This window comes from Lactuca virosa, chromosome 2 (genome assembly GCF_052849685.1).
Source record: "Lactuca virosa cultivar CGN04683 chromosome 2, Lactuca_virosa_CGN04683_v6, whole genome shotgun sequence".
NCBI classification, from domain to species: domain Eukaryota; kingdom Viridiplantae; phylum Streptophyta; class Magnoliopsida; order Asterales; family Asteraceae; genus Lactuca; species Lactuca virosa.
The window spans coordinates 123,184,289-123,206,305 of NC_136427.1; the positions used below are offsets into that span (position 1 = coordinate 123,184,289).

Sequence of the window (22,017 nt, forward strand, 5' to 3'; positions counted from 1 at the left end):
ATAAATAGAAGCCAAATTGCTGAACTAAAACCTCTCTCTGTAACCCTTGGGGATTACTCTGCGATTGAAGTGCTGCTGAAGCTTTGGAATTCGTGAAGACATCCCTATACTTCAATTTTAAGAAAATTAAAGGCAAAATTTAGTATACTCATTACTTTATCTTTTATTTGAACCATGTTTGAATTATTAGACATTGTTTGTGAGCTACTATCTGCTGTGATTATGAGCTAAGCTTTCCATCTTCTGTTTAGGGTAGATAAATTTACAACTATGGATTGATTTATGGTTGGATTAATTGTTTATTGGTGAATTATGTTTTATTAAGCTTGTTAAAGAATCTTATGCATTAACCACAACTATTTTCTGTTAATTAACAAGTAATTAAGTTGCATGAACATCTCTTAATTGCTTACCTCATATGATTTGTGTGAAAACATTGTTATGTGCCTAGGAATAGCGAATGTGAAACTAGGATTAACTAGAAAATGGGTAAACTAATGTGTGAGTTTGTGTGATAAACCATCAACAAGAAGTTAATTGAATTAGTAATTTGATTAGCTAATTACAAGTATTATTTAACCCGAACAAATTAACTAGGAAATTCATTAGTTTAATCGCTTGATCACTGCTTAAATTAATCTGTTTTCTAAGGATTAACAATAGCGAATGTGAGCCTAATCACTTTAATCGGTAGCCAATAACAATTAATCCATTGCACTTGACATAAAATCAACCATAGGAGTAAATGAATCGAACCTAAACAGAAGTCTTCTTATCATTGAATTTAGTTGGTCTTTACTTGCTTAGCTGTTAGTTATTAGCATATTAGTTAGATGTGTAAGTTTCTAGTCTTGCAAAACTAGAGAAAACCCTAACTTTTATTACTTGTTTTAGTTAATTCTAGTGATTAATTTAATTACCGTTCGCTGTGTTCGATACCCTGCTTATTCAACTATACCACCAATTGACAGGTCCACTGCCTTTGTGTGTCTAAATTATATCTTAAAAGTAGGACTAAAACTAGTGCATTTATATACACATCAAGTTTTTGGCGTCGTTGTCGGGGAACGGTTCAAAATTTAATTCTAATTTCTAGTGTTATCGATCCTTTGTGTGAGATTTATCTTGCACAAAGTTACTGCATTAGTAATTTAGTTATTAGGATTACGTATTAGGTTTGCTATTTTTTTTTTTGTTAAAATTTTTTTTTGTCTTAACCTTGAACTCGCCGAGTGCAATCGAAGCTACTCGACGAGTCCAAAGCGAATTCCCAGTTTCGTTTTTAGTTCGTTTTTGTTCTTTTTACGCATGTTTTCTGTTTTGATTGCAGTATGTTTATGACCAGGGGAGGAGGCACACCTTTGATTCCCCCACTTGAAGACCCGGAAGCTACTCTAAGGAAAAACAAAAGCAAAACCGTTGGAGAATCCGCAACATCGAAGAATTCACCGTTGAAGAATCTCAAATCTGTTTTTAGCAAGAAAGTAGGAGAATCCAGCAACACAAAGGAAGATACCGAGTACGAAACCGAAAAGGAAGAAAGCGAATTTGAAGAAGGAAGCGACATATAAGGCGAACTAGCTAACACCATGGCTAACATCGATGAAGTTCCCATGGATGAATGGAAGAAAATAATGCGTGACGACACCGGCCCAGGACTCGTGCAACCCGCGATTCCCGCAACTGCCACCTTTGAACTTAAGGGCCACATACTTGCTCAACTTAAGGAAATCCCATTCTTCGGGAAGGATCATGAAGACGCATACAAGCATCTTGACGAGGTCAATGACATAGCCGACTACTTCAATGTTCCTAATGTAAACTGCGACACCGTATTGCTTCGTATGCTACCAGTCACATTCAAAGGAGCTACGAAAGATTGGCTGAAATCACTTCCCCTAGGATCCATCACTACTTGGGCTAAGATGCGTGAGGAATTTATTGATCAATTTTGCCCTCCATCAAAGATAGCAAAGTTGAAGAAAGCCATAGCAAACTTTGAGCAACAAGCTAGCGAATCACTTTATGAGGCGTGGGAGAGATACAAGGGATTATTAAGGAACTGCCCACATCATGATCTAAACAGCCAACAAGAATTCTCCATTTTCTATGATGGAGTGAACGTGACAACTAGGCAGCTTCTTGATTCGCAAGGACCACTCACAAAGAAGCCACCCCCATAAATAAAGCAACTAATTGAAGAATTCTCTAAGCACTCTAAAGAATATCATAACCCAAGGAATGACTTAACTCGAGGGGCAGTGAATTCTATTATTGATGACATGGCAGCAATGATGGCAAAGTTGGAGAGCATGGACCGAAGAATGACTAAGATGGACCAATCCATCCATGCCATTAGAGTGGGATGTGAAAACTGTACAGGGCACCACCTCACTAAAGATTGTGACTTGACGAGAACGGGAACCGGAAAGTACAAGTGTGCTATTGAAGTGGTGATAGGTATGATGACAATTGGCGAAAACCCAAGAAAGAATGTATACCATATGATGAGTACAAAAAGGCAATGGAGGAAAAGTATAAACAAAAAAAGAGGCTTTTATCAAAAGGAGGAACCAGTGCTAGAAAAGAAATCAGATTTGGAAGATATGCTTACAAGATTCGTAGCCGCGTCCGAGAAAAGGCATAACGATATCGATGCTGTGATAAAAGATCAACAAAACATGTTGAGAGAACACCAAATTATGATGAAAGATCAACAAGCTCTGCTTAGGAATCAGCAAGCATCCATTCTCAACATAGAAAAGCAGCTAGGCCAACTTGCACAACAAGTGAACGAGAGAAGACCGGGTGGACTTCCTAGTAATACTGAAAGTAACCCAAAAGGCGCACATATAAATATCGTGACAACTAGGAGTGGGAAGATTATAACTCCTCTGGCCCCTATTCAACAAGAAGATCCTAAACTGGTGCAAGAGGAAGAAGCAGAAACTGAAGAATCCCAACTTCCCGATCCGACTCGCCGAGTCGTCGATATGGACTCGACGAGTCCCCGACCTGAACAGAAAAATAAAACTGCTGTAAATCCATATCAGCCTCCACTGCCATTTCCAGCTCAAGCTAGACAAGAAAGGAATGATTTTGAATACCAAAAGTTTCTGGAACACATAAAGGCTCTTCAAATTAATATGCCATTCATCGAGGCGGTTGCACAAATGCCTAAATATGCCAAATTCCTCAAGGAGCTTCTAACTAATAGAAAGAAGATGGCAGAGGTGAAGAAAGTGGTCCTAAATGAGAATTGTTCAGCTGCCATGCTGTTCAAATTACCTAAGAAAATAGGTGATCCGGGAAGCTTAACCTTGCCTTGTCAATTTGGAAACTTAGCTACTATTTATGCATTAGCTGATTCGGGGGCAAGTGTAAATCTCATGTCGTACTCATTCTTCAAGAAATTAGATCTTCCGGAGCCAAGGCCAATTCGAATGGCAATTCACTTAGCAAATAAAACGGTCACACTCCCGAGGGGAATATGTGAGGATCTATTGGTGAAAGTTGATATGTTCGTTTTCCCCGCGGACTTCATAGTACTAGACATGGAAGTGGATCCTCAAGTCCCGATCATACTTGGAAGACCTTTCCTCAACACCGCGAGTGCTATAGTTGACATGCGAGATTCTAAACTTACTCTTCGGATGGGAGACGAATCAGTTACGTTTGGAGTTGATCAAGCCATGAAGCATGCAAGGAATAGTGATGACATGGCATTCTTGGTTGATATGTTGGAAGAGTTAATGGAGGAATGGAAATAAGATGAGCCAAACAAGTCCACCATCACCTTTGAAGAAGAATTTGATGCAGAGAGAGACCTTATGGAGATAGAGAGACTGCTCAAGGAAGCTGAATATAATGATCTAATCAGGAGTGCAGAAAGCCTGACTCGCCGAGTAGCATCTACCGACTCGATGAGTCCATTCGAAAGAACCCGATCAGTCGCGAATTTAGTCCAAAACTCGACGAGTCCCCTCACTGGACTCGACGTGTTCAGCATTCAGAACTCAAAATCTGAACTGAAAATTCTACCGGATCACTTGGAGTATGCATTTCTTGAAGATGGCCAACAAAAACCAGTAATTATAGCTGTCGATCTAGCCAAACATGAAAAAGAAAGCCTTGTGGGAGTACTAAAGAAGAAGCAAGGTGCAATAGCATGGAAAATAACTGATATCAAGGGGATTAGTCCAGCTTATTGTTCTCACAAGATTAACTTAGAAAATGGAGCTAAACCTGTAGTTCAACGCCAAAGAAGACTTAACCCCAACATGCAAGAAGTTGTGAAAAAGGAGGTGGTTAAACTATTAGATGCTGGGATCATTTACTCAATCTCCGATAGCCCATGGTTAAGTCCAGTGCAAGTAGTACCGAATAAGGGAGGAATGACGGTAGTTACCAATGAAGACAACGAGTTAATTCCAACTAGAACAGTAACCGGGTGGCGCGTTTGCATCGACTACTAAAAGCTAAATGATGCTACTTGCAAGGATCACTTCTCGTTGCCATTTATTGATCAAATGCTAGAAAGGCTTTCCGGTCATCAATTTTATTGTTTTATCGATGGCTTTTCGGGGTATTTTCAAATTCCAATCGACCCACAAGACCAAGAGAAGACCACCTTTACATGCCCGAGTGGAACATTTGCATATAGACGCATGCCTTTTGGGTTATGCAATGCACCATCTACTTTCCAAAGGTGCATGATGGCCATCTTTCACGACATGATCGAGAAATTTATGGAGGTATTTATGGATGACTTCGGTTTTCGGGTCATCTTTTGAAGATTGTTTATCTAATTTGGATTTGATGCTAGTTAGATGTGAGAAGACCAACCTCGTCCTTAATTGGGAAAAGTGTCACTTCATGGTAAAAGAAGGAATTGTGTTGGGACACAAAGTTTCAAGGAAGGGGACAGAAGTGGATAGAGCAAAAGTTGACACAATAGCTAAGTTACCCCCTCCAACAAATGTAAAAGGGGTAAGGAGTTTTCTTGGCCATGCATGATTTTATCGTCACTTCATTAAAGACTTCTCAAAGATCACTAGGCCTTTGACTCAACTACTCTTGAAGGATGCTCCATTCAATTTTTCTAAAGAATGTCATGAAGCATTTCATTTATTAAAGGAAAGACTGACCACTACTCCTATCATGATAGCCCCAAATTGGGATCTTCCTTTCGAGCTAATGTGTGATGCTAGTGACTATGCAGTGGGAGCTGTTTTAGGGAAAAGGGTTGATAGACATTTTCAACCTATCTACTATGCAAGCAAAACTTTAAACCCAACTCAAGAAAACTACACTACTACCGAGAAGGAGCTACTAGCAGTGGTATATGCTTTTGATAAATTCCGACCATATTTAGTCTTATCCAAGACAATAGTTTTTACCGACCATTCTGCCCTTAAGTATCTTGTTGCTAAACAAGATGCTAAGCCAAGACTGATACATTGGGTCTTGCTTCTACAAGAATTTGATATTGAAATAAGAGATAAAAAGGGAATGGATAATGTAGCTTCCGACCATTTATCAAGATTAGAAAACCCGCATTTGGAGGACTTGGAAGAAAACAAGATTGGAAATGATTTTCCCGATGAATATCTTTTGGTAATAGCAGGAGAGGTGCCATGGTTTGCGGATATAGCTAATTATTTAGCAACCGAATATATTCCAAAATACTTAACCCGCCAACAAAAGAAGAAATTCTTTTCAGAAATCAAGTACTACTTTTGGGACGAGCCATACCTTTTTCGAAGTTGTGCAGACGTGATGATACGAAGATGTGTGTTCGGGAAAGAGAGTTGGGAAATCTTGGAACATTGCCATAGCGGGACCGCCGGAGGACATCATGGAGCACAATATACGGCTAAGAAGATTTTTGATATTGGTTTCTATTGGCCTACACTTTTCAAAGATGCTGCTCAATATGTTAAAGAATGTGATTCGTGCCAACAAACGGGAAACATATCATCCTGAAACGAGATGCTCCAACATAATATTCAAGTATGTGAAGTATTTGATATTTGGGGGATTGAATTTATGGGACCTTTCCCAATGTCAAAAGGGAATAAATATATCTTGGTGGCAGTCGACTATGTATCAAAATGGGCGGAGGCACAAGCATTACCTACTAATGATGCTCGAGTGGTGGTGTGTTTTCTCAAAAAGTTATTTTCAAGATTTGGAGTTCCTAAAGCTCTTATTAGTGACCGGGGCACTCACTTTGCAAATGATCAATTAGCTAAGGTGTTAAAAAGATATGGTGTACACCATAGGTTTTCAACATCCTATCACCCACAAACGAGTGGACAAACTGAAGTGATGAATCGGGCATTAAAAAGAATTTTGGAGAGATCGGTTGGAGGAAATCGAAAGGAGTGGTCGGATAAACTTGATGATGCACTTTGGGCTTTTCGAACATCTTTCAAAACACCTATTGGTACTACACCATATAGGTTAGTTTATGGAAAGAATTGTCATTTTCCGGTTGAAACAGAGCATAAAGCATATTGGGCTTTAAAGATGTGTAATTTTGAGTTGGCTGAACTTCGTAACAACCGGTTAATGCAAATGAATGCCCTTGAAGAACTTAGAAATGAAGCCTACACAAATTCCTTGATATACAAAGAGAAGACTAAGAATTGGCATGACAAGAGACTAAAGGGTAATAAGGACTTTTGTGAAGGACAAAAGGTGTTACTCTTCAATTCAAGATTAAAGCTTTTCCCGGGTAAGCTAAAGACAAGGTGGGATGGGCCTTTTGTGGTTAAACAAGTTTTCCCACATGGAGCTATTGAGCTTATATCAAAAGATGGAACCCCTTTCAAGGTTAATGGGCATAGGGTGAAGAAATATGAAGAAGGGATCCCAAAAGATGAAGGAATTGAAGAAGGGCTGCATTTGGAAGAAACCACTGAGACGTAAAGCGGGAAGGAGTCCAGCTAACGACTCCTCAAAAAGAAGCTCTTCCAGAGGCTACCCGACTTTAGAGTTTCCTTTCTTTTTACCTTTCCTTTTCATTTTATTTTCATTTTTTTTAGGATTTTCTTTTATCAATCTTCTTCTGTCATTAAAATGATTGCTTGAGGGCAAGCAATGCTCAAGTGTGGGGTATGGTGGCATAAGATTTAAGAACTCAAAAATTTTCAAACAGAATGAAAAACTCGTCGAGTCCATAACTCTACTCGGCGAGTCCATTTGAAAAAAACCCAAAAAATCACGGATTCGCGAATCTGCTCGACGAGTAGGTACCCCTACTCGGCGAGTCCACGTATTTACCCGAAAAAAAAATCATTTTTACACTCTGTAAATTAGGGTCTTCACCCTAATTAGTAAAACACTTTCACAAGTGCAGCCACCAGCCGCTCGACGAGCAAAGTCTCTCTCAAGCTCTCATCTCTCATTTCGTGTGATTTCTTCCAATCTCTCCAAGAAGGTAACATTTTTCAATGGTAATCTAGTTAAAGTTTCTATCTTTGGAAGACTCATGACCCTAAATTGTGAAAATCCCGATTTTGAACTTGACTAAGATTTCTAGGGTTCCGATTTTTCGGACGAATTAGGTTGTTATAGACAAAATTTCTTGCAAATTTATGCTTAATAGACATGGCGAGACAAACCCCTGGACTAATTTGTGTATTTGGATGGTCGATTTTGTCCGATTCGGAATTGCGACTCGCACAGTTCATGCGACTCGCCGAGTCAGTTCGTGTACTCGGCGAGTCCATGTTTCAGATGCCCAGAATTTCTTTCATTTTTAATTTTTCTGTGTCTTGTTTGTTGTGATATGGGTTTTGTTTTGTAGAATACATGTCGAGGCATGGTCAGAGCTCAAGAGGAGGTGGTCATGGGGACATCCCATTGCTAAACTTCCCACAAATCACTTCCAAATCTACACTAGCCCGTGCCAAGAACAAACTAGAAGCACTTAAGCGCAAGGAGATCTATGCTCCCAACGAGATAGATTGGCAGTGGATGGGTCAATCGGGATTGGAGGAGGAATTAACCTCTTATTTGGTCAAGTCCTTTGAAAACAATGGGGTGACGATAATTTGTGATGGGTGGAGTCGATTGTTCAAAATTCAAGAACCCGTCTACCAAGAATTATGCTGGGAATTCTTCTCTACCATCTCCTTCCGAGGTGGTAATGATTACTATAATTCGGGCATTATTACCTTTTGCCTTGGAGGGGAATTGCGCCAATGTAGCATAGCGGAGCTTGAATGGAGACTAGGGATTTATGATCAACATATAGTCATGACCGAGAATTTTGAGTCATTTCTTGGACACTGCCACAAGGAGTTTCCTGAGGAGGTGGTTGCTTCTAACTGGTGGAATACTATTGCCAACCGGGTCTATATTCCATCCTCTGCTCAAGAGGGACACATCCGTTCCCCCATCCATCGTTTGATCCAACGTCTTATCGCAAGCACCATCAACATGCGAAAGGACGATGACAAGGTCCCCACCCTCGATTTCTTTTACATGTGGAGCATCATTACCCCCGATACTTTTTGCAATTTGCCATATTGTTTGGCAAAATACTTAGCGGAGGGGGCGGTTAAGGAGAGAATTACCTCCAAAATTAACGGTGGAATGTTTGTTACAAGGTTGGCTAGGACGTATGGGATTAATTGAGCAAGGGGCGGCAAGGGCATTGACAATGATTTCTTCTCCTTCTTTTAGCACCACATTATTTCGGAGGGCACAAATCATTAAGGATTATGGTGGGGGACACATTGGAATTCCAAATGCAGATGAGGTGTCGGTACCCGAGGAGCCGGGAAGGAGGGTGAGGCAGCGAAGGGAACAGGTCCGAGAAGACCCACCGGTCATTCCAGTGGATGATGAGCTACCAATGGATTGGTACAATGTAGAGATGAGAAGGTACCAGGACGATCTTGGACGAAGCATGAACTACCACAATGAATCATTTGTTTACTTGTTTGAACAAATGAATATTGCTCCAAGACCCGGGTCCGGATATCCTTATGTTTCAAGTTGGGAAGAGAGAGTGAACCAAAGGAGGAATCAAGCAGGTGGTAGTGGAGTCGAGGGAAATGAAGAAGATGATGAAGATTGATGCCTTGTGGTTTTTATTTATTTGGTTGTTTAAAGACTACTTTTATTTGCTTTTGTGTTTTGTGTGGTTTTTGAACTCTTAGTAACTAGGTTTAAGTAGGAGCTTTTATCTATCACTTGTGGTTGTGTTTATCTTTTCAGTTTGAAGCTTAGGATGCATGCACGAGTCTAGAGTATACGTTAACCAAGTGAGAGTCGAGTCTAGACAAGGACGTGGAAGTTTTGAGTTTAAGATCGAGTCCGGAAGAGAAAAGGGTTAAAGAGTGCTATTTACTGAAGAAAAATGGAGGAATACTAATTTATCATTACCAGACACCTCAGTAATGGATTCAAAGCAGAAGATGTTTTCCACTCAGTGTTGTACTCGCCGAGTGCATACCCGGGACTCGACGAGTCCGTGTGCAATTTTGCGACTTTTCTGCCCGATACGCTATTACTCGGTGAGTTATCGTATTGACTCGACGAGTCACTCAATTTTCCATTCTCAAACTTACGATTTGACCACATTTGATACGGGCTTTACTCATATTCTTTGAAGATTAATTCCTAAAGATTTTCGAGACTATTTTCCTGTATATTTAGAGCTGTACCGCACGAGATTTGACACCCAAGACATGGATGAGCTGTTCCCATGTCTAGAGTCAATTGAAGCTAGAGCTTTTTATGAAGAAATGTCGACCTCGCCACTACCATCCCAGGGGAGTTTGTTCCAATTCCCTCTCTACTTTGTCATTTTCTTTATCATGCATAATATGCAATTAGGGCATTGCATAAATTAAGTGTGGGGTGGGGTTGATTATATTAGTTACATTAGAATCCTAACTTAGGTAAAATTTTGAAATTTTTGCATTAAAATTACTAAGGACTAATTTAGAAGATTTTGGTAAAAGCAATTAGGATTCCATGCTAGTGTTATGTTTGATGATTACATAAAGACCCAAATGTTTAGTTGAGCCTATATACGTTATAATGCATTTGTGGCCTCCCTTATTCTAGTGAAATCATGGGACAAAAACATAACCTCGCTTAGTTTGAGGGATGCAATATGTTTAGCATCGAGTACTTGAAATGTTTCCAGGAAAATTAATACTGTAACCAATAAAGGTTGAAGTTGAGCGCCCCTGCTTAAGCATGTAGGATTTGAGTGAAAAAAAAAGTGAGTTACATGTGAAAAAAAAAGAGAGAGAATTACAAGGAAAAGTTATAAGAATTTTTGGAGGAATAAAAGTATGAAGATCAAAAGATCAAAATTCTAAAGAAGTTCAAAAAGTTAAAGATACCAAAAAACAACAAGATGGTGAATTCAAAGAAATTAAAGATCAAATATCCAAGAAGTGAAGAATTCCAAATAAGCTCTATAGTGGTATCAAAAAGTTGTAATTTTCTAGATTATGTATTCTTGGGTTGCTCAACCAAAAATACCTTGAGGTTAGGAAGTTTCTGAGGATGGATTCGGAGGGATGCATAAAATGAGCATTGTTCAAAAGAAGTGGGCGAGTGTTTATGAGGATTGTTAGTATTTAGAATTGAGGGGGGTCCTTAGGAAAAATTTTAGACACAAATGCATGCGTTGCGGTATTGGCATAATGGCTGGGTTGGATTAGGATTGTTTTATGTGATGCCAGTATGATTAAAATCCAGTTTTGCTTAGGGGCAAGCAAAAGTCAAGTGTGGGGTATTTTGATATGTGCATATTTAGCTATATATTTAGTATAGATTTTTATTATTTATTGGCTAACTTATTGCAAATTATAGACAAAAGGTACTTAATTGTGTTTAATTTGTGTTTTCAGTCTAAAAAATGTGCTCGGAAGCAAAAGGAAGCATGAGATGCAATCGGAAGCTCAGGAATTGAAGAAAGAAGAAAAAGAGCCAAAATCCTGAAGAACTCGGCGAGTCTGATCGACTACTCGACGAGTTCCCACGAATGTTCGTGAAGCAAAACACAAAGTCCTTGCCGTATACGGATTCCTAAAGGGGACTCGGCAAGTCGGTTATCTACTCGACGAGTAGCTCTTGCTTTCAGAAGACTATAAATAGAAGCCAAATTGCCGAACTAAAACCTTTCTCTGGAACCCTTGGGGATTACTCTGCGATTGAAGTGTTGTTGAAGCTTTGGAATTCGTGAAGACAACCCTATACTTCAATTTTAAGAAGATTAAAGGCAAAATTTAGTATACTCTTTACTTTATATTTTATTTTACCATGTTTGAGTTATTAGACATTGTTTGTGAGCTACTATCTGCTTTGATTATGAGCTAAGCTTTTCATCTTCTGTTTAGGGTAGATAAATTTACAACTATGGATTGATTTATGGTTGGATTAATTGTTTATTGGTGAATTATGTTTTATTAAGCTTGTTAAAGAACCTTATGCATTAACCACAACTATTTTCTATTAATTAGTAAGTAATTAAGCTGCATGAACATCTCTTAATTGCTTACCTCATATGATTTGTGTGAAAACATTGTTATGTGCCTAGGAATAGCGAATGTGAAACTAGAATTAACTAGAAAATGGGTAAACTAATGTGTGAGCTTGTGTGATAAACCATCAACAAGAAGTTAATTGAATTAGTAATTTGATTAGATAATTACAAGTCTTATTTAACCCGAACAAATTAACTAGGAAATTCATTAGTTTAATCACTTGATTACTGCTTAAATTGATTTGTGTTCTAAGGATTAGCAATAGCGAATGTGAACCTAATCACTTTAATCGGTAGCCAATAACAATTAATCCATTGCACTTGCCATAAAATCAACCATAGGAGTAAATGAATCGAACCTAAACATAAGTCTTCTTATCATTGAATTTTGTTGGTCTTTACTTGCTTAGCTGTTAGTTATTAGCATATTAGTTAGATGTGTAAGTTTCTAGTCTTGCAAAACTAGAGAAAACCCTTACTTTTATTACTTGTTTTAGTTAATTCTAGTGATTAGTTTAATTATTGTGCCCTGTGTTCGATACCCTGCTTATTCAACTATACCACCAATTGACAGGTCGACTGCCTTTGTGTGTCTAAATTATATCTTAAAAGTAGGACTAAAACTAGTGCATTTATATACACATCACTGCCTCATTGACATGCCTAGTTACATGTCACCCTTTTAATCAATCTTCTTGCCACGTGTCCCTCCTCTAATAATTTACTCCATAATTTTCTCGCCCAATACCTCATTGCTTCAATCGACCATCATTTCCTATAAATCAGTTTTTCAGTTTTCATTATTTGAAGGGATTTGATCTTATATCCAAAAATACCTACAATCAAAACCACAATAATAATTATAAATACGTCAAACACATTTAATCTGAAAATATCCCTAAGAATCATATCCTTTAAATCTTTCATGTATTCGATCATAGGATCCTTTAAACTAGCAATTCAGTTTTCAAACATATTTACTCTATCCCTTAAAATATTCATTTATTTTTTGAATTTATTTATCTTATACCAAATATACATCCTTTTGATTTCAGTTATAAAAGTCGAACCCCAAAACAAGTTTATTTTGTTTGAAATTTCATCTTCTTTTGGCATATTTATCTTTTGATTCCAATCACAGTTTGCACCTATGGAAAATACCATATTCATTCATAGGAGTTCAATCCATTTCTTAAATTTATAAAAACTACTCTTAAATTATTTGTTTTTGTTTTGTTTCTTCTTGTGTTGCTTTATAACACCCGAAAATTCGTGCTAGTCAATTTAGAGATAATAAGCGTTAAAAATGATTTTTTTTATAGAAAATTAATTAGGAAAAATAATCTTAGCAATAGTTATAGTACATGTGACAAGAATTCCGTACATATAAAGAATGTTGAAATTCGACTTCGTATGAAGAAGTTATGCTTCTTCAAAGTTTCATGATTAAACTGGCATGACTCTGCGTATCGTAAAAAGTAAATTTTTGATAAATTACTTTTTATCTGTGGTGATATAAAAGAAATTCATAGTATTCATTAAAGCTGGAGCATGCATATAGAGAACGTCCAAATCTGACTTCAGTAGATGAAGTTATCATTTTTCGAAGTTTTAGTGTAGCGGTGTACGCATAGAAATCAAATTTTAGATTGGTTGATTTTTATCCGAAATGATCTAAACGAGAATTGAAGATCTAATTAATAGGAGTTCAACGATAAAAAGACAGTCGAAAACAGAGTCTGTATGTAGAAGTTATAAATTTTACATGGTCATTAGTAGTGTAATCTTCTCAGACAGTTAAATTGAGGATCGGTAGAGAATTAGCCGACATGATCAAAAAGAAAGTTGTATTACTTAGAAATACCTACGCGTGGATATAAAAAATGTCAAAATTGGAACTCGTATGCGAAAGTTATAAATTTTTGAAAATCTGCAGTTTTACCTGCGTACGGTGTCATGTGTCAGCACCAGAGGCTAAGCCTTGGTGCCTACGCAAAGTCACGACGTAAGAGGCATGTCTCACGATGTGAGAGGCTCCTGAACAACATATAAATAGATATTTTGCCTCATTTCTTCAGAACAAATCATTCCCACACATTCCTCACACACACACACACACACACACACACACACACACACTCTCTCTCTCTCTAGATCCCATTTTCCCTTAGGTTTAAGTATTTAGCGAAGCTCTGAGGTCCCACAGAGCCCGACATCTAGTAGCTAGCAGGCCGAAGTTCTACCAACACAATTTCCCGGTTTTTTCTAAAACCTCTATAAGTTAAGCTACACTCTTTCGCTATAAGTGTAACTTATGTTTGAGTTCATTATCGTTATTATGAACACATAAACAATATTTATCAATGGTCCCAAGTCTTTATACTGATTGATCTACTTACGAGGATGATGACAAGGCTAGATTTAGTGAGGTGTTTAAAGTGAGATTTCCAAACAGTATACTCTATATAACAAACGGACCCTACTTCCGATATGATCTTACCTGGTTGTCCCCTATCAACTATAGATCAGTAGATTTTGAATTAATGATGACTCTAGACTAATAATTAGTCACAAAAAAATATTAGACTAAGATTTAGCGATAATGATACTAGGATACGTCAAAGGAAAAGACAGTTGCTAGAAGCGAAGCGTTGTCCTGGTTTCGAGTCATCACCTTAACAAGTGAGTGGATAGTTACTTTCATCTTACACATAGATATGAAGTATCTAATTAATTAATTGCTATACGTGCTTATGTGCGAAGATCTTATGTGTTATATGAAATGTTATAAAGATAACTTATATGATTTATACCGCATATGTATTTTTATTGATATAATACATTAGGTAATGAAGAATAGTGAAAATGCCATAGTACGATGAAAGATAGGATGCCACGACTTTAGGAATGGTACTGGTGTACCAACGATGTAGTCACATAAAAAAACATAAGTCAAAACTACCGAACTAATTGATGACAGTCCCGTACAACACTAGCAACTATGGACTTAGTGCCTAATAGATAAACACTAGCAGCTATGGACTTAGTGCCTAATAGATTGTCACACCCCCAAACCAGAACGGCGGAAACGTTTAGGGGCGGAGGACGTCATGTACAGTATATCAACAATTGCATAATAGTAATTAAAGAAAACACAACTATTACATTGATAAAATATAGTATTTACATATGTTTAGTACATGGTTTGTATGACATCAAAAGTATATAGCAAAAGTATAAAAGACGCGACTCTATAAAGCTCCGTCTTCTCAAAATCCTGCGGGAGTACCTGTCTACCGGTTCCCTGAGAATACAAGTGATTTTGAAAGTGTATCAACATTTAAGTTGGTGAGTTCATAAGTATGTTTTTGAGTTGGAAAGCTTGTTCTTGTTCTTTGGAAATGTTATAGTGTACTTCCGGAAAATCCAATATTTTCTTTAGTAATTGAAATGTAGTCTTAGACCTTAAAACCAAAATGTATGTTTGTTACTGTACTCAGAAATAGTGATCCGTAGTCTTATTAATAAATAAAACCATATCATGAATGTTTCTTGAAAATGTATGTTGTACTAGTGTACTTCGTACTGAAATAATAGCGTATCGTAGTAGTGTTTGTATGGAAACTTGTTGTATGTATGTTTGGAATCCCCCAGTTGTAGTGTAAAATAGTGTACTGTAGTTTTATTTCTTCAAATAAAACCTTTGAAGTATTCTTAATCCCATAAACAAATGTTTTAGTTGATACTATTGTGAGTTTCATATAACCATGCTTGATATGACTAGTGGCCTCTACGACGTTGTTCAGGCATCAAAATGTTATGATATTTGTCACCCCAGACCTGCCGGCCTAGCTGTTGCAAGCATCTCAGGTACAGGATTGTCAGTCTCGTACAGATCTACACACAAATTCACGCTCTCCCTCCAGGAGACTCTGGTTATAATTTATACTCCCTCCGTCCCAAAATTATTGTCCACAGACAAAAACACACATATTAAGAAAATCAATCATTAGTTTTGTCTTTTTGAGTAAAATGACCCTCTTGCCCTTTTCTAATAACAATGGGAAATGTGCATTTGTAATTATTCAAGTTTATTTTATTAAATGTTAGGGGTAATATGGTAAAAGTGTATATTTACTTTTGGTAGTGGACAATAAATTTGAGACAAACTAAAATAGTAAGGTGGACAATAATTTTGGGACAGAGGGAGTAGGACTTAGAACTGTACCCTGATGGGTACCCCGAAGTAGTGGCTCACAACCCTGTATTAACTAGTTTACGTTTAGTGTAGTAGTGTTATCTTGTACTTGAAATTGTATGTATTACTTTGTAGTAGTGTACTTTGTAAAGTAAAATAATTATACTTAAATAATTATTTAGTAGGGCATCCTTGAATTAGTGAAATAGAGTAGTGTTCCATAAACTATACCTATTATAGTTTATATACTTGTTGTATGTATAGTGTTCGTGAGCTTGTAAAATAGTGTAGTGGTTCTCAAACTCTACCAATTATAGTTTAAATGTATGTTCCCGTATCGTTTGTTGATCTTAGTAAGATAGTGTAGCGATTCACAAACTATTCCTATTATAGTTTAAATGTATACTCTGTAATGAACTGAAAACCTTTGCAATTTATCAGTATGTAAAATGAAGTAATAATATATTTGCATAAGATTCTCTTTTGCTCAGCATGTTACAAAAGGGTAATCAAAATGTTCTATACTCACATATATTCCTAATATATAATCAAGAGTGAAAAGACATTTGAATAAGAAACTTTATCCTAAACCCACAACCAAACAAGGAACAGGATTTAGGGCGGAATTGCCAATTCTAAGTCTGTTGAACCTTCTTTATATATATAAATATATTTTGTTAAAAATGTAGCAGTAATCAGTTCGAAGCAATTGCAAATGGTTTGAAATGGTTTGAAATCATTTGAATGTTAACACAAGAGTCCTTGTGTCTAACTTGTATCCCCCCTAAAAACATTGAAAAATAGTGAAAACGTAGGGGTATGAACTCACCTCTAGTGTGGGTTCGATTCTGGATAGCGGAACTGTGGAGATAATACTCGGGCTAGCGTACGTGGAAGGAACGGGATCCTAATATTATTTAAACATGTAATCATATTTAAATTAGCGAAATAAATAATTAAAGTGTTAGACAACACTTAATTTATGTAAGGAATTTCTTACAAGAATTACCAAGAATTGTTTGAAGAGTTGATAAGGGTTTTCGGTCTAGCCTTCACCGAAATCCTTGATTTCGGTCTTAAAACCTCAACCGAGAACTAAGTTCTCGGTCTTAAGGTGTTCTCGGTCAGGAACAAGTTCTCGGTCCAAGGTGTTTTCGGTTAGCTTGAAGATTTGAAGATTGTTCTTGGTGTTCTTGGTGAAAATTATGAAGATTTGAAGGGTTTTTCTTGAAGATATGAAGATTCTTGTATGATACTTGAGAGCAAAAAGAGTGTGTTTCGATTGAAAAAGTGAGAAAATGACTTATTTTCCGGGGAAAAATATATATACCGAGTCGGTTTTCGGCCGGAAAGGAGATTTCGGTCCGAGGAGTTAGCGGTCTGATGGTTTTCGACCGAAAAGAGGTTTTCAATCCGAGGGTTCTCGGTTCCAAAGGGAAAAGTTTTGATTTTTAATTGTATTTTATTCCAAACAATTATATAAAAACATCATTTATATAATTTAAATCATATTCTAACCCTCATGAATTTTAACGAGATAATCGAAAATCAAAATTTATTTATAGAGTTTGACTTTTATTGACTTGAAAATAACGGGTTGTTACATTATCCCCCCCCCCCCCGTTAGAGGGAATTTCGTCCCGAAATTATTTCTATAGAGAGTACATCATGGACTAGGGAAGAGATGTGGGTACTTTTGTTTCATTTGATCTTATCGCTCCCAAGTGAATTCAGGTCCTCGCTTGGCATTCCAGCGAACCTTCACTATTGGTATGCGACTTTGTTTCGTTCATTTGACTTCCTTATCCATGATTTCTACTGGTTCTTCCACAAAGTTAAGACTCATTTATCTCGATCTCGTCGAGTGGAATCACAAGAGTCTCGTCGGATAGGAACTTATTTAGATTTGACACGTGGAAGACAAAGTGTACGTTGTTAAGTTCTTATAGTAGATGGAGTTTGTGAGCTACTGCGCCGATTCTAGCAAGAATCTCGAATGACCCAATGTACCTTGGATTAGTTTTCCACGCTTTCCGAAGCGTATCATGCTCTTCCAGGGTGAGACCTTCAACAGAACGCGATCACCAATATGGAATTCCAAGGGTTTTCGTCTCTTGTCTGCGTAGCTCTTTTGTCTATATCTAGAGGCTTTTAGTCGTTCTCGGATTTAGATGATCTTTTCTGTGGTTTCTCGAATGATCTCCGGGCCAGTGAGAGTGTTGTTAGGAACTTGGCATCTAGCTAGTTGCATGTCACCTACTTCAGCCCAACACAGAGGGGATATGCACTTGCGGCCATATAGGGCTTCGAACGGGGCAACCTTGATGCTAGAGTGGTAGCTATTGTTGTATGAAAACTCGACAAGTGGAAAATGGGTATCCCATGCTTTACCAAAGTCAATCACATAGGCTCTTAGCATGTCTTCTAGTGTTTGAATGGTTCTCTCACTCTGGCCGTCGGTTTGTGGATGGTAGGTTGTACTCATGTCCAGCCTAGTTCCCAGAGATTTCTGTAGCGACTACCAAAATCTTGAGGTGAATCTACTATCTCTATCAGAGATAATAGAGATTGGCACACCGTGCGGTCGTACAATCTCTTTGATGTAAGTTCTGGTTAGTTTCTCCATCTTGTCTGTTTCCTTAATTAGTAGGAAGTGAGCGGATTTGGTTAATCTCTCGACGATTACCCAAATGGTGTCATGACCACCCGGGGTCTTAGGCAACTTAGTTATGAAATCCATTGTGATCCGCTCCCACTTCCACTCAGGTATCTCTGGTTGTTGGAGTAAACCTGAGGGATTTTGCTACTCTACCTTGACTTTAGCGCAAGTTAGGCACTTGCCCATGTAGGTAGAAATCTCGGCTTTCATGTTTGGCCACCAATAGAGTTTCTTGAGATCCAGATAAATCTTATCTGAACCTAGATGAACGGAATATCGAGTCTTGTGGGCTTCATTCATGACAACATATCTGTAGCCACTAAACTTCGGTGTCTATATCCGATTCATGAAGTAACGAACTCCGACATCCTTGATTTATAAGTTCTTCTCCATTCCTCTTAAGGCTTCATCCGCCACATTATCCGGCTTCAAGACTTCTAACTGAGCCTCTTTTATTTGTGTGGACAGATGTGAATGGATTGTCATGGTTAGTGCCTTCACTTTGCGACCTGTGTACTCCTTTCGACTAAGGGCATCTGCTACTATATTGGCTTTGCCGGGATGATAGCGAATTTCGCATTCGTAATCATTGAGTAGTTCTACCCATCGTCGTTGTCTCATGTTAAGTTGTTTCTGATCAAAGATGTGTTGAAGGCTTTTGTGGTCGGTGAAGATTGTACACTTGGTACCGTAAAGGTAATGTCTCCATATTTTTAGTGCAAAAACTATTTCTCCCAACTCAAGATCATGAGTGGTGTAGTTGACTTCGGGTGCCTTAAACTGTCTCGAGGCATAGGCAATAACCTTTCCTCGATGCATGAGCACACAACCTAGCCCCTGATTGGATGCATCGCAGTATACTACAAAGTCTTCTGTCCCTTCTGGAAGAGATAAGATAGGCACGTTTCACAAGGCTTGCTTCAGTGTTCGGAACATAGTGTCTTGTTTCTCTCCCCAGCTAAAAGTTACACCCTTCTGAGTCAGGACAGTAAGAGGTTTAGCGATTCTGGAGAAGTTTTGTATGAATTTGCGGTAATAGCCAGCAAGTCCTAAAAATTGGTGGATCTATGAAGACGTTCTGGGCGCTGAACAGTTCTCGATTTCCTTTATTTTGGAAGGGTCCACGTGTCTTCCTTCTTCGCTGACCACGTGACCAAGGAAATTTACCATCCAAAACTCGCACTTTGAGATTTTAGCATAAAGCTTTTCCGCCGTCAATGTTTCTAAGACTTGTCTCGGGTGTTGGCTATGATCTTCCTTACTCCACGAGTAGATAAGTATATCATCTATGAATACTATCACGAATTTTTCTAGGAATGGACAACATACCCGATTCATTAAATTCATCAATACCGCGGGTGCATTTGTTTGACCGAAGGGCATTACTACAAACTCATAGTGACCATAATGAGTTCGGAATGCTGTTTTGGGAACATCATTCTCATGGACTCGGAATTGGTGATACCCCGACCTCAAGTCTATCTTTGAAAAGTAGCTGGCTCCTTGGATTTGATCGAAGAGGTCGTCTATTCGTGGAAGAGGGTATCGGTTCTTAATGGTAAGCTTGTTTAGTTCGCCGTAATCTATGCACATGCGGAACGATCCATCTTTCTTTTTCACAAATATAATTGGTGCTCCCCACGGTGAAGAGCTCGGTCTGATGAATCCTTTACTGAGTAGTTCATTTAATTGGTTGGATAATTCATGCATCTCTGTTGGCGATAAGCGATACGGGGATTTGGCTATGGGGGTAGCTCCAGGAATCAAGTCGATTCGGAACTCGACTTGGCGTTCTGGAGGAACTCCTGGAAGATCTTCGGGAAAGATGTCAGGAAAATTACAGACTTAGACTTAGGGAACGCTCTCGAGGTCCTTTACTTCTTGTTTTTCATTGACTACATGGGCTAAGAATGTGTGACACTCTTTTCGCAGGTATTTTTGGGCTTTGATGCAAGAGATGATGCGAAGGTTCGTACTGGGTTTGTCGTCGTACATAATGAGGGTTTCGCCACTTGGCAGATTGAGGCGGATGACTTTTTCATAGCATAGAATATCAGCACGGTGAGGACTTAACCAGTTCATGCCGATGATGACGTCGAAGCTTTTTATGAAGATCGGCATAAGGTCGATTGGGAAGGAATAGTCGTTTAGTGTGAGGGTAAAGCCTAGGAATATGTTGTTAGTGCTCTCTTTCTTCCCGTTATCCATCTCGACAGTGAATGTTTCGCTTAGTGATTGTGGTTTGTGTTTGAGTAAGTGCTTAAATTTATTGCTAACGAAACTCCTCTCAGCACCACTATCAAAAAGTATCCATGCATAAGAGTTATCGAGAAGGAACGTACCCGTGACTACTGTGGGGTCCGCTACTGCCTCCTCTTGGACCATTGCTAGCACTCTTCCTGTTTTGCCAACATTACTTGCCTTCGTGCAATCCCTCTTATAGTGCCCTGCTTCACCACACCCATAGCAGGTCTGGCCTACTCTAGTTCCGGGGGTCTGGGTATTAGGTTGTGTCGGTGCCTTGCAGGATCGGGCAGTATGCCCTTTCCTGTTGCAGTTAGTGCAATGAATTTCCCGACAAGGTCCGTGGTGGTGGAAGTTACATTTGTTGCATTTCAGGAGATTCCCAGTGTATCGATTGGGAGGTGCTGGAGCAACAGGAGTAACAGTAGGAATGGTAGTAGCGTGGACTGCCATTGTTTGCTGTTTCTTTGAAGGCTCTTGAGGTGAATGCCCCTTTCTTTTGTTCCATAATTTCTTTTTGCTGCCACTCTCTTTGGGCTGTTCGGGAATAATCGTCACGGAGTCGTGGCGATCCCCGTGATCCACTAGGATTTGTGCCAGATGCTTGGCAATGTCAAAAGTAAGTGGATTGGTAGCTAAAACATTTCCTTGAGTCCGGAGAGTTAATCCCCAGATGTACCTTTCCACCTTTTTACTCTTCGGGGTGACCATCCCGAGACACAGAAGAGCCAGGTCACTGAATTTGGCAGTATAAGCAACGATATCATAATCCTTCATTTTCAGATTCCAGAGCTCCTGCTCTAGCTTTTTCATCTCGCCCCTCGGGCAGTATTCTACTAACATGAGTTCTTTTAAATCATCTCAACTCATGACATTGGCTATTGGGAGAGTCAATGACCTAACTTGGCTGTTCCACCAAGTGAGGGCTCTGTCTGTGAAGGTACATGTTGCAAATTTCACTTTGCTAGACTCGGGGCACGCACAAATTTCAAATATTGATTCGGTCTTCTCGAACCAACGGGTTAAAGCAATGACACCTCCGGTGCCTACTAAATATTTGGGTTTAGCGTTTGTGAAGTCCTTGTATGAACACTCCCTTGGGTGTCCATGACTATCCCCGTGGTTAGATGGGTTGGCACCACTACCCGCCCCCCTAGTGCCACTTGCATTTATCTGCGTCATGGCAGCTACCACGACGGCGGTTACTGCTGCTTGGAGACAACATGATCGTACTGAGGAGGTGGTGGCAGTGGTGGATTCGTCGGAGGGTTGTTTTTCTTCCTGTTGGACTTCTTTGGAGGCATCTTTTTCTAAAACGATTCAAGAGAAAATGACGATAAGTCCTCTGTAGTGGTCAAGAGTCAGGTGATATTGAACAAGTTATATCTTAGTCCTAAA

General features: G+C 38.7%; 1 non-coding gene across 1 annotated transcript; it reads right to left on the minus strand.

Moving 5' to 3' along the window:
- Positions 1–1,973: 1,973 nt before the first annotated feature.
- On the minus strand, positions 1,974–2,080 carry LOC145162043 (small nucleolar RNA R71). The gene has a single exon (XR_013738898.1). It is a non-coding gene; the product is annotated as a small nucleolar RNA R71 (small nucleolar RNA).
- Between the last annotated feature and the right edge of the window lie 19,937 nt (positions 2,081–22,017).